Raw genomic sequence first — 13,785 nt, 5'->3', positions numbered from 1 at the left:
TGTTTAAAAATGTTTTTTTAATAATGTTGAGTTTGAATTTTAGTTCAGGTTTTACAACACTTATAACTGGTACTGCAAATCAATGCAAACACAGCGTCACATTTCTTGAAGCAACGTTTCGAACCAACCCAACCTCTTCGTTCCTACCGTGGCGCCCTCTGTGGAGAAGCTTTGGACCTACTCGCTGGAAACGCCCAACCCGCAAAAGCTCATTTTCGCCGCGATTTTCGACCAAGCGAAGATAAAAATTATGCCATTTGTATGGGGCGAACACACACACACAAATTATGGTGGCTGATTATGGAGGGGAAGATTATGGTTCTGACTTCTGTTTCGCTCTCGCTCACAGACGATGGTGTCCCGTCCCATTCTCACCATGTTATAGGCGCAAAGTGGTGGTTGTTGTTGCTCTTTCTCGCACGTGAGGGAGTTTTCTTTCTCCTTGTTATTCCCATGTGTGGCATTGTCTGCGAACGATCATCATCGTCCTGATCCGTTAGCTAGTTAAAGGTAAATTGTTAGAAGCCATTGCTCTGGCACACCGAATGCTGCACAAATTCGTGCACGTTTATGTGCCACACTGTACGGACAACGTTTTATGACTAGCACAACATCACAATTTAGTAACACAGCCTTTGGTCCTGAATTTAAAAAAAAACCGAAAGCACATGTATGATGTAGATTGTGTGTAGATTTGGAACATTTTATACGGACGAGCAACAATTAAATGCCGCATATTGTATACCCTTTAAGCTAAACGGCGGAATGCATTTTAAACGACGTTCTGCTGCTCTATTCGACATGCACACAGGCTCATTGAACGCATGCTGTGATTAAATCGTTTCCTACGAGGCCAGATGAGTTCGATTCTCATCCGGACCATTCCTCAGGTATGATGAACTGACTATCCGATAACGTGGTTTTAGTAAGGTAAAGAAGAAGCCGTTGCAGACCGGTCCACAGTATTGGTCGTTACGTCAAAGAAGAAGAGCATTTGTACGGGAGGATGAGGCTTGAATTGCTGCGCTAAGCCTCGGCTCGTAAAGCTTTCGTAGCTATCGTAGTTTTGGCTGAAGTTTAGCGTATTTTTTTGCGTATTTTTTGACACAAAACGACGCAAAAAACTACGCAGAAAACTGCTCGAATTTGCGCAGCGGGATCCAGATTGTCGGAGGTGACATTGTCGGCCCGCTGCGCAAAGCGACGGAAGAAATCAAGGCGTTCGGAGAATTTTATCATGCCTTCCTTTTCTCTCCAACGGCAAATTTGTCGAGCAGCTCGTCGAGCTGCCCGTCCCTGGCTCCGCCTCATTCCCCTCGCCTGAGCGCGCTGCCGAAGGTTTGGATGTGTTGGTGCGTCAGACGGCCAATCGCTATCAGCCGTCGTCCGTGCTTTTTCCCTCCATAGCGCCATCTCTTTCTTACTTGTGGTCAATGCTCATGAGTTGCTGTGGCGCTTAAAAAAGCTGTTAACAAACATTGCGGCAATGTAGTTGCATTTTCACAAATCAAACTAAAAAAGTGCAATGAGTTCAAACGCTGCAATGTAAAAATGACCAAGGAATCGCTAGCGCACGATGGAGGGTTTGCTGTGCAACGCGCAGAACCCTAATTCGCATTAGCACGTTCAGCCCGGCGCTAATTTTCATCAACTTTTCTTTCCGCCGGCATCTAGAACGCAAGTTGATTGTGAAACCAGTATGCTGGAAAGTTCACTGGCAGTCCCTGGGGCCTGCCATCGAACTGAACGTGCAAAGCATTAAGCGTAACTTTGTTACACTAAGCTTTTGCTTTCGTATGGTTTAGATTACACAGATATGCTGAGCCGTCAGCGCATGGGTGTGTACGTGCGTGTGTATGCACTTTCGCCAAATGTGTTTTCTTCCGGAATATTATGATCCATCGGTCAAAACAGGAAGGTGTTTATGACAGTGGCGAAAGGACGAGTTGAGGTCCATGTAAATGGTAACTGATGACCGGGAGGAGGGGGTACTGGCACACAGCTGTTGGGAGATTGAACAGTATACTTAAATCGGCGGCGCGGGGGGGTGGCCAAGGGACCCCTACGATCATCGGTCACAGGCCTTAAATTGTTGCCGGCATGGGGGAGGGGGAGAGCTGTGTAAATAGTTCTCCAGCCACGGGGCCCCAACGACCATCTTTTCGGGGGCCTTTATCGCTAATACTCTGTCCACTTGTTGTTGTTGTTGTTGTTGTTGTTTTATTTACGAGGCCTCTGTCCACTTGTAGACATACGGCATACTATAGACTAGAGATCTTCAGCGACCGCCTAGTCCGCCTACCGTTAGATCCGCCGCTGGTTCATGACGGTGTTTTTTTTGTGGAGGAGCATCCTTCCCCCTGCCTGCAGCGTATGCATCGGACAGGAGACAGTGTGGCAGTATGCAAGTTGCCCGCTGGATAGGAGCGATCCCGCGGCACCTCATTACTCACATCTGCATGCCCGTCGTGGATTCTAACCGCGTATGAACCGTCCGCCGTAGCAAGGGCTGACTATCCGGCTACGTGGTACTCAAGTCCTGAAAAGACCGACATGATCGCGTAGGCTATTACCCCAACAATAATAATAATAATAATAAGAAGAAGAAGAACTTAGCATAACAGTCCACACCCGGAGAAGAGATTGGCTTGTCTTTATTGCTGCCGGACTACCGCTGTGACGCGACAAACGCACGAAATGCCCTCGACCAAAGGACATGAACCTACCGAGCCGAACCCATTCCAAGGCAGTGCCAGTCGAACGGCGTCATGATACCGGCTTGCCCAGCCAACAAGCCACCAGATTCTGGACGGACAGGTGCAGCACCATACGCGCACCGTAATAAACAAATCCAGAATCTTCTTTTGTATGGATTCAATTCAAAATGTTGTTTCCACTTGCGTCCGCTAGCTGAATTAGAAATAAATGTGCAACAAATCACACGCACGTTTGCTTAAATCATATGTCTTTTTAATACCCCCAACAGCAGAGCCGATCGCAAAGATGCCAATGCCAATGGTTGTGTTGTCTCTCAGGTAGCGAGATCAAAAATGCATGGACTTTGTAGCCGCAGCGGATGAAAATGTACGCATCAGAATCAAATAGTTTTGGGGTTTCCACACACACACACACACATGCACGTACGCGTGCACACACACATGCACGTACGCGCGCACGTACGCGCGCACGCGAGCACGCACTCACGAAAGCGCGCACGCGATAACGCACCTACGAACCCACGCACACGCACGAGCGAGTACGGCTACGTTATCGGTAGAACGGCTGATTCAGCTATCTTGTAGCGCATCCTCATCCAAAGCGCCGGGCGGGGTGGGGGATCGCGGCATGATAGAGTGAACGGTCACTTTCCCCGCGCTGTGTGTGTGTCCGTGTGTGTGTGTCGTGGCCAGAAAACTCGAGACAAATTCCGGCACATTGAAAAAAAAAAATTTTTATTGCCACTATACCACCGTGCTACATGATGTTTAGAAGGTCGTTGAAGCATCAAACATGTTCAAATTAAAAAAAAATTAGATTAGTGTTAGACGTTCTCCTACGCTTGTTTTAAATAGGCTTCTTCACCCTCAGTTGGCAGGGGCATCGAATGGTCTCATCAGCAGCGGCACGAAATAAAATAAACCATCAATACACCGATAACACTTTGAATCCCAAAATGAACCAGCTTCTCCCGCATCGTCAAGGTCACACACGAATAAATAAATGCTAAACACCCACCAATTACAATACACAACCGCAATGTACATATACACCAACGCATACACACAATCAGCTGACGGCGAAAGGCACGGGCTGAAGCGCAAGTATAAGGCAAGGCAGGGAGGGGAAGGGAGTTAGAGGAAGAGGAGGAAGAATGGGCGCCAAAATTTTTGAATTTTTTTACCGTTTTTTTGCTCCACCGTCTGAAATAGTTCATCCATTCCTTCAACAGATGGCGCTCGTTCCGCACCTAAAAACTGCAATAAATACGCTGGCTATCGTAGTTTCGGCTGAAGTCCAGCGCTGTTTTTTGCGTATTTTTTGACACAAAACGACGCAAAAAACTACGCAGAAAACTGCTCGAATCTGCGCAGCGGGAAATTGGTCGAACCAAAAAAAGAAGCGTTACGTAGCGTTACAAAGTGTTACGATACATTACGAAGCCATAACATTTCATTTTTTCGTTACGATATTTTTTTCGGCGTGCATCAAAGTATAAAGCAGTTATCGCACACGGCTAAAAACTGCCTTTCCCGAATGGAGTTTACCTGTCAGATGAGGTTTGACAGATTAACGCCGTTCTGATAATCGGAATCCGACGTGGGCGATTCGGTTTTGCTCAAAGTTGGTATTTATTTGTCAAATAGAATATTTTCCCTAGAATTTATGATAAAGGTAAGAAAATAGCAGCAAAACCGTATGTAGAATGCTGATTACGAAGAAGTGCGAAATATCCTAAAACAAACTTAAAACAATCATAAATTATTTTCGTAGTAGAAAATGCTTTATTACACGTACGACAGGATATTCTATGTCAAAGCACGCGTTTGAAGGATAAACTCCAACCGAATATGACAGTGTTTAGCCTTTAGCCGGTGTACAAAGATCAAACGATTGTTTCATCTAAAACCACCTGTTTTCATTTTTTTCTTTTATTTTTTCGATTAAATAAAACCAGTTACACAACATGGATTAAGATCGCTATTTGTACTTGCGATACCCTACCAGCATTAAACGGCTTTGAAGGCATTCAGAAGGCATTTAAGGCCTTAGTCGCCTTAGAAGGCGAATAAAGATTTCAACCGAAACTTTCACGGCTGAAACGGGATCTCTTCGAAATCTTTCAACTTTTTGATTCAACGAGAACAGATAACTTGCCGCCATCTTAGCTTGTTTATATACTGGTTTTGCACCCTCACTAATGTAACTGCCAACTAGAGTACCCAAGCGCCACAGATTAAGCTTAAACGACTGGAAAATTTAAAGTCCATATAAAAAAATGAAAGCTCCACAGCTTCATTGGTTTGATCAATAGATGGCGTATTACAACTCATCATTATATTGCTATCCTGTTCTTGCAATGTGTTTTGACAAGTTTCATCTTATCATGACCTATATGGCCTTATAACTTTCTGAGCAAAAATCTATGTGAATGGTCGTGTGGTCAGATACGTGGGTATCAACACCAACGACCATAACTCAATTCTCACTTGCTTCAGTACTGGTGGTTTCCGTTGGAGTTTAGTAATTAAACAATTGTATCGCCGTTCTAGTTCTAGCGATGCATAACTTCAATGCGAAACCATACAACAGTACAGAGGAAATGAGAAAGCTCTCCTCCAAGCGATGAAGCTCAACTGGTTGGGGTATCCCACCAACAGAGAGCGCCACCAGCTTTTTTGCTATTTTTAGAATGAATGAGTCGTTTGCCGTCTGCTAAACGAAGTCTTTCTATATTCCGTTTAGGTAGAGAACTTGAGTCGTTTAGAAGCCGTTTAGTGGTCGTTTAGTGGATTTGTGGCACTTGGGTAGTGACAACGCTTTTAGTTCCGAACCGAGAAAGCGTGTGTTCAAATCCTAATTTTTATTATCTTTTTTCTGTGTATATTTCTTTTTAAATTAATATTTTCTTGCTATAATTAGAACAAATCAAATTTATGTGAAGCGAAATTTTAAAAACACCTTTTTAAAAAAACATAATAATGACTATGTTTACCCTTCATAATCAGGATGGGAGAAAAATGTATCTCATTTCTCCTTTTACTAGAGTTATCGACATAAGTTTGATATATTAATACCTTTCAACGGGTTGGTCTTTAACAACCGAATAATGCAGACCATATTTAATAAAGTGAAATAGCTCAGAGCTTAACGCAAGAGAACATAACATGTAAATCGTGCTATCGAATCTCACGCACATATCTGGGAACACTACAACAGCGCAGTGCCGAAGACGCTTGTAAGGTTTTCTTTTGACAGTTGCAATTTCAAATTTCAAATTAAAAGCGAAATTTTTCAATGACATATTTCAAAGGCATTTAATTACTGCTAAATGCACTGCTGATCGCCTTCAATTCGCCGGCGATTATAAGGCGATTAGAAGGCATTTAACGGAAATTTGCGGGTAGGGTAGGTACTTTCAGTCAAATCTTCGCTCAATCCTGACTAGGTGTATTGAACCTAATTAACAAAATTTCCAGACAGAATTTTACATTACAACCGTGTTTAGGAGACCTCTTCTTCTGCTAACTTTGCACTGTTAAGAAAAATACAGACGAAATATTTTTGTACCGTTAAATTGCTTCCAGAAACATTGCAAACATTGTAATTGTTTCCAGACAGTGTATAGTGCATTTAATTCTGAATGGAAAATAAATATTGGTATACTGAGGTAAACTTAGACAGTAGTTTCATTTTTTGTTGTCGCTTGAGTGTCCAGTATTTGCTGTATAGCTGACTACCCTACCAGCATTAAACGGCTTTGAAGGCATTCAGAAGGCATTTAAGGCCTTAGTCGCCTTAGAAGGCGAATAAAGATTTCAACCGAAACTTTCACGGCTGTAACGGGTTCTCTTCGAAATCTTTCAACTTTTTGATTCAAGGAGAACAGATAGCTTGCCGCCATCTTAGCTTGTTTATATACTGAATTTGCACCTGTACCAATGTAACTGCCAAATAGAGCAGTGACAACGCTTTTGGTTCCGAACCGAAAAAGCGTGTGTTCAAATCCAGATTTTTATAATCTTTTTTCTGCGTTTATTTCTTTTTAAATTAATTTTTTCTTACTATAATTACTTTAAACAAAATTTATGTGAAGCGAAATTAAAATAATACCTTTTTAAAAAAACATAATAATTACACTATGTTCACCGTTCATTATCAGGATGGGAGAAATATGTATCTCATTTTTCCTTTATTTTAGTTATCGAAATGAGTTTGATATATTATCACCTTTCAATGAGTTGGTCTTTAACAACCGAATAATGTAGATCATCTTTAATAAGGTGAAATAGCTCAGAGCTTAACGCAAGAGAACATAACACGTAAATCGTGCTATCGAATCTCACGCTCATATCTGGGAACACTACAACAGTGCAGTGCTGAAGACGCTTGTAAGGTTTTTCTTTTGACAGTTGCAATTTCAAATTTCAAATTAAAAGCGAAATTTTTCATTGACATATTTCAAAGGCATTTAATTACTGCTACCCGCTGCGCAGATTCGAGCAGTTTTCTGCGTAGTTTTTTGCGTCGTTTTGTGTCAAAAAATACGCAAAAAACAACGCTGGACTTCAGCCGAAACTACGATAGCCAGCGTATTTATTGCAGTTTTTAGGTGCGGAAAGAGCGCCATCTGTTGAAGGAATGGATGAACTATTTCAGACGGTGGAGCAAAAAAAAAAACGGCCGAAAAATTCAAAAATATTGGCGCCCATTCCTTCCTCCTCCTCTTCCTCTAACTCCCTTCCCCTCCCTGCCTTGCCTTATACTTGCGCTTCAGCCCGTGCCTTCCGCCGCCAGCTGATTGGGTGTTGTGGTGTATGCGTTGATTCATATATGTGTATTGCGGTTGTGTATTGTAATTGGTGGGTGTTAGCATTTATTTATTGTGTGTGACCTTGACGATGCGGGAGAAGCTGGTTCATTTTGGGATTCAAAGTGTTATAGGTGTATTGATGGTTTATTTATTTCGTGCCGCTGCTGATGAGACCATTCGATGCCCCTGCCAGTTGAGGGTGAAGAAGCCTATTTAAAACAAGCGTAGGAGAACGTCTAACACTAAACTAATATTTTTTTATTAGAACATGTTTGATGCTTCAATGACCTTCTAAGCATCATGTAGCACGGCGTATAGTGGCAATAATTTTTTTTTTTTTAATGTGCAGAAATCTGTCTCGAGTTTTGGGTCTCGACACACACACGCACACAGCGCGGGGAAAGTGATCATCCACTCTATCATGCCGCAGTCCCCCTCCCCTCCCGGTGCTTTGGATGAGGATGCGCTACAAGTTAAGCCAGCAATTCTACCGATAAGGTAGCGGAAATCGATCGTGCGTGTACGCGCGTTCGGGGGTGCGTTCTCGGGTACGCGCGTGCATGCGTGCGTGCGCGTGTGTGTGTGTGCGTGCGGGAACCCCAAAACTGTTTGATTCTGATGCGTGCATTGTCACCGGCTGCGTCTACACACTCCATGCATTCTCAGAAAACGCACTGTACGCCGCCCGGTCGATTACCGCTACCTAGGAGACAATACAAACCATTTAATTGGCACCACCATCTTTGCGACCGGTTCTGCTGTTGGGGGTATTAAAAAGACAAACGATCGAAACAAACGTGCATGTGATATGTTACACATTCTTTCCAATTCCGCTAGCGGACGCAAGTGGAAACAAAACTTGAATTGAATTCATACAAAAGAGAATTCTGGTTTGGTTTATTACGGTGCGCGTATGATACTGCACCTGTCCGTCCAGAATCTGGTGGCTTGTTGGTTTTGAGTCGGTATCATGACGCCGTGCGACCGGCACTGCCTTGGAATGGGTTCGGATCGGTAGGTTCATGTTTTGGTCGAGTGCATTCCGTGCATTTGTCGCGTCACAGCGGTAGCCCGGCAGCAACAAAGTCAAAACAAAAACCTTCCCCGAGTGTGGACTGCTATGCTAAGTTCTTTTTATTATTATTGGCGTAATAGCCAACGCGATCATGCCGGCCTTTTCAGGACTTAAGTACCACGTAGCCGGAGCCGGTGACTAACCCCTTGCTACGGCGGACGGTTCATACGCGGTTAGAACCCACGACGGGCATGCAGATGTGAGGAATGACGGCGGTGCCGCGGGTCCGCTCCTATCCAGCGGGTAACTTGCATAATGCCACACTGTCTCCTGCTCGATGCATACGCTGCATCCCAAGTGCCACAAATCCACTAAACGACCACTAAACGGCTTCTAAACGCCTCAAATTCTCTACCTAAACGGAATATAGAAAGACTTCGTTAGCAGACGCCAAACGACTCATGCATTCTAAAAATAGCAAAAAAGCTGGTGGCGCCATCTGTTTGTGGGATACCCAACCTGTGGAGCTTCCTCGCTTGGAGGAGAGCTTTCTCATTTCCTCTGTACTGTTGTATGGTTTCGCATTGAAGTTATGCATCGCTAGAACTAGAACGGCGATACGATTGTTTAAATACTAAACTCCAACGGAAACCACCAGTACTGAAGCAAGTGAGATTTGAGTAATGGTCGTGGTGTTGATACTCACGTATCTGACCACACGACCATTCATATAGATTTTTGCTCAGAAAGTTAGAAGGCTATATAGGTCATTATAAGATGAAACTTGTCGAAACACATTGAAAGAAAAGGATAGCAATATAATGATGAGTTGTAATACGCCATCTATTGATCAAACCATGAAGCTGTGAAGCTTTCATTTTTTTCCTATGGATATTCAATTTTCCAGTCGTTTAAGCTTAATCTGTGGCGCTTGGGATGCAGGGGGAAGGATGCACTTTCACAATAAAAAACACCGTCAACACCGTACAAGTGGACAGAGTATTAGTGACAAGGACCCCGGAAAAAATGGTCGTTGTGGCCAAGTGGCTGGAGAGTCATTTGCCCCCCCCCCCCCCCCCTCATGCCGGAAATAATTGTAGGGCCTGTGACCGATGAGCGTAGGGGTCCCATGGTCGAAGCCCGCGCCCGCCGTCAATTTAAGTATGCTGTTCAATCTCCCAACAGCTGTGTGCCAGTACCCCTCCTCCCGGTCATCAGTTACCATGTACAGGAGCCTCATCTCATCTTTCCCCCGATTCCCCTAATCCGCCACTGTCATGAACACCTTCCTTTCTTTGACCAATGAATCATAACATTCCGGAAGACAACACAGACTTTCCAGTATGCCGGTTGCACGATCAGCTTGCGTTCTAGATGCCGGCGGAACGGTATGTTGAGGAAAAACAAGCGCCGGGCTGAACGTGATAATGCGAATAAAGGTTCTGTGCGTTGCACAGCAAACCCTCCAGCGTGAGCTAGCGATTCCGTAGTCATTTTTACATTGCAGCGTTTGAACTCATTGCGCTTTTTTTGTTTGATTTGAGAAAATGCAACTTCATCGCCGCAATGTTTGTTAACGGTTTTTTTAAGCGCCACAGCAGCTCATCAGCATTGACCACACGCGAGAAAGAGATAGCGCTATGGAGGGAAAAGCACGGACGACGGCTGACAGCGATGGCCGTCTGACGCACCAACACATCCAAACCTTCGGCAGCGCGCTCAGGCGAGGGGAATGAGGCGGAGCCAGGGACGGGCAGCTCGACGAGCTGCTCGACAAATTTGCCGTTGGAGAGAAAAGGAAGGCATGATAAAATTCTCAGAACGGCATAACGCCTTCCGTTGCTTTGCACAGCGGGTTCGTAGTGATGCAAGGTGTATGTAGAAAGAAGGTAAAGTCTTGTCGCGTCTGCCTGATCCTGATCCCCCTTCCACCCCTTAGTGATTTTTATACCAGAGCCTCCAGTATTGTTACGTGAAGTCGTGCCTTCCCGCTGCGCAGATTCGAGCAGTTTTCTGCGTAGTTTTTTGCGTCGTTTTGTGTCAAAAAATACGCAAAAAACAGCGCTGGACTTCAGCCGAAACTACGATAGCCAGCGTATTTATTGCAGTTTTTAGGTGCGGAACGAGCGCCATCTGTTGAAGGAATGGATGAACTATTTCAGACGGTGGAGCAAAAAAACGGTAAAAAAATTCAAAATTTTGGCGCCCATTCTTCTCTCTTCCTCTAACTCCCTTCCCCTCCATGCCTTGCCTATACTTGCGCTTCAGCCCGTGGCCTTTCGCCGTCAGCTGATTGTGTGTATGCGTTGGTGTATATGTTCATTGCGGTTGTGTATTGTAATTGGTGGGTGTTTAGCATTTATTTTTCGTGTGTGACCTTGACGATGCGGGAGAAGCTGGTTCATTTTGGGATTCAAAGTGTTATCGGTGTATTGATGGTTTATTTTATTTCGTGCCGCTGCTGATGAGACCATTCGATGCCCTGCCAACTGAGGTGAAGAAGCCTATTTAAAAACAAGCGTAGGAGAACGTCTAACACTAATCTAATTTTTTTTTAATTTGAACATGTTTGATGCTTCAACGACCTTCTAAACATCATGTAGCACGGTGTATAGTGGCAATAAAAAATTTTTTTTTTTCAATGTGCCGGAATTTGTCTCGAGTTTTCTGGCCACGACACACACACACGGACACACACACAGCGCGGGAAAGTGACCGTTCACTAATCATGCGCGATCCCACACCCCCCGGCGCGGCGCTTTGGATGAGGATGCGCTACAAGATAGCTGAATCAGCCGTTCTACCGATAACGTAGCCGTACTCGATCGTGCGTGTGCGTGGTTCGTAGGTGCGTTATCGCGTGCGCGCTCGTGAGTGCGTGCTCGCGTGCGCGCGTACGTGCGCGCGTACGTGATGTGTGTGTGCACGCGTACGTGCTGTGGTGTGTGTGTGTGGAAACCCCAAAACTATTGATTCTGATGCGTACATTTTCATCCGCTGCGGCTACAAAGTCCATGCATTTTTGATCTCGCTACCTGAGAGACAACACAACCATTGGCATTGGCATCTTTGCGATCGGCTCTGCGTTGGGGGTATTAAAAGACATATGATTTAGCAAACGTGCGTGTGATTTGTTGCACATTTATTCTAATTCAGCTAGCGGGACGCAAGTGGAAACAACATTTGAATTGAATCCATACAAAAGAAGATTCTGGATTGTTTATACGGTGCGCGTATGGTGCTGCACCTGTCCGTCAGAATCTGGTGGCTTGTTGGCTGGGCAAGCCGGTATCATGACGCCGTTCGACTGGCAATGCCTTGGAATGGGTTCGGCTCGGTAGGTTCATGTCCTTGGTCGAGGGCATTTCGTGCGTTTGTCGCGTCACAGCGGTAGTCCGGCAGCAATAAAGACAAGCCAATCTCTTCTCCGGGTGGGGAGTTATGCTAAGTTCTTCTTCTTTTATTATTATTATTATTATGTTGGGGTAATAGCTACGCGATCATGTCGGTCTTTTCAGGACTTGAGTACCACGTAGCCGGATAGTCAGCCCGTGCTACGGCGGACGGTTCATACGCGGTTAGAATCCACGACGGGCATGCAGATGTGAGTAATGAGGTGCCGCGGGATCGCTCTATCCCGCGGGCAACTTGCATACTGCCACACTGTCTCCTGTCCGATGCATACGCTGCAGGCAGGGGGAAGGATGCTCCTCCACAAAAAACACCGTCATGAACCAGCGGCGGATCTAACGGTAGGCGGACTAGGCGGTCGATGAAGATCTCTAGTCTATAGTATGCCGTATGTCTAAAGTGGACAGGGCCTCGTAAATAAAAAACAACAACAACAACAACAACAACAAGTGGACAGAGTATTAGCGATAAAGGCCCCGAAAAGATGGTCGTTGGGGCCCCGTGGCTGGAGAACTATTTACAAAGCTCTCCCCCTCCCCTGCCGGCAACAATTTAAGGCCTGTGAACGATGATCGTAGGGGTCCCTTGGCCACCCCCCCGCGCCGCCGATTTAAGTATACTGTTCAATCTCCCAACAGCTGTGTGCCAGTACCCCCTCCTTCCGGTCATCAGTACCATTTACATGGACCTAAACTCGTCCTTTCGCCACTGTCATAAAACACCTCCTGTTTTGACCGATGGATCATAATATCCGGAAGAAAACACATTTGGCGAAAGTGCATACACACGCACGTACACACCCATGCGCTGAAGGCTCAGCATATCTGTGTAATCTAAACATACGAAAGCAAAAGCTTAGTGTAACAAAAGTTACGCTTAATGCTTTGCACGTTCAGTTCGATGGCAGGCCCCAGGGACTGCCAGTGAACTTTCCAGCATACTGGTTTCACAATCAACTGCGTTCTAGATGCCGGCGGAAAGAAAAGTTGATGAAAATTAGCGCCGGGCTGAACGTGCTAATGCGAATTAGGGTTCTGCGCGTTGCACAGCAAACCCTCCATCGTGCGCTAGCGATTCCTTGGTCATTTTACATTGCAGCGTTTGAACTCATTGCACTTTTTAGTTTGATTTGTGAAAATGCATACATTGCCGCAATGTTTGTTAACAGCTTTTTAAGCGCCACAGCAATCATGAGCATTGACCACAAGTAAGAAAGAGATGGCGCTATGGAGGGAAAAGCACGGACGACGCTGATAGCGATTGGCCGTCTGACGCACCAACACATCCAAACCTTCGGCAGCGCGCTCAGGCGAGGGGGAATGAGGCGGAGCCAGGGACGGGCAGCTCGACGAGCTGCTCGACAAATTTGCCGTTGGAGAGAAAAGGAAGGCATGATAAAATTCTCCGAACGCCTTGATTTCTTCCGTCGCTTTGCGCAGCGGGTTGTCAACTTGTTCTGATTGTATTCACCTTCTATATACATACACCTTGTGTTGTTACGTTACTAACACCTTGGTTGCGGTGGTTTTTCGGTGTGTTCAACAGCGGCAGAATAAGACGGTATGCTGATTTTGTTCGCTGGGCGTCAAGGCCGATTTGGTTGTTTTGGTCACTAATTTTCCACCATATATCTAGTGAAGAGGCACAAAAATAAAGTCCCAAATAGCCAGAATTGCTTAAGCAGCTCATTTTGGCACGCTAAAGATCGCTGCTCTAATTCGCCTTTTGCAGTAGATAAACAGCATCAAAGTTTCTATGTGGGTCTTTCAAACAGCGCCTAAGCAGCTTCTTATGCCATGATGCCAGGGATTATTTTTCTTTGTGTTTA

This window comes from Anopheles merus, chromosome X (assembly GCF_017562075.2).
Source record: "Anopheles merus strain MAF chromosome X, AmerM5.1, whole genome shotgun sequence".
NCBI classification, from domain to species: Eukaryota; Metazoa; Arthropoda; class Insecta; order Diptera; family Culicidae; genus Anopheles; species Anopheles merus.
Note: the sequence above shows the minus strand (reverse complement) of the source record.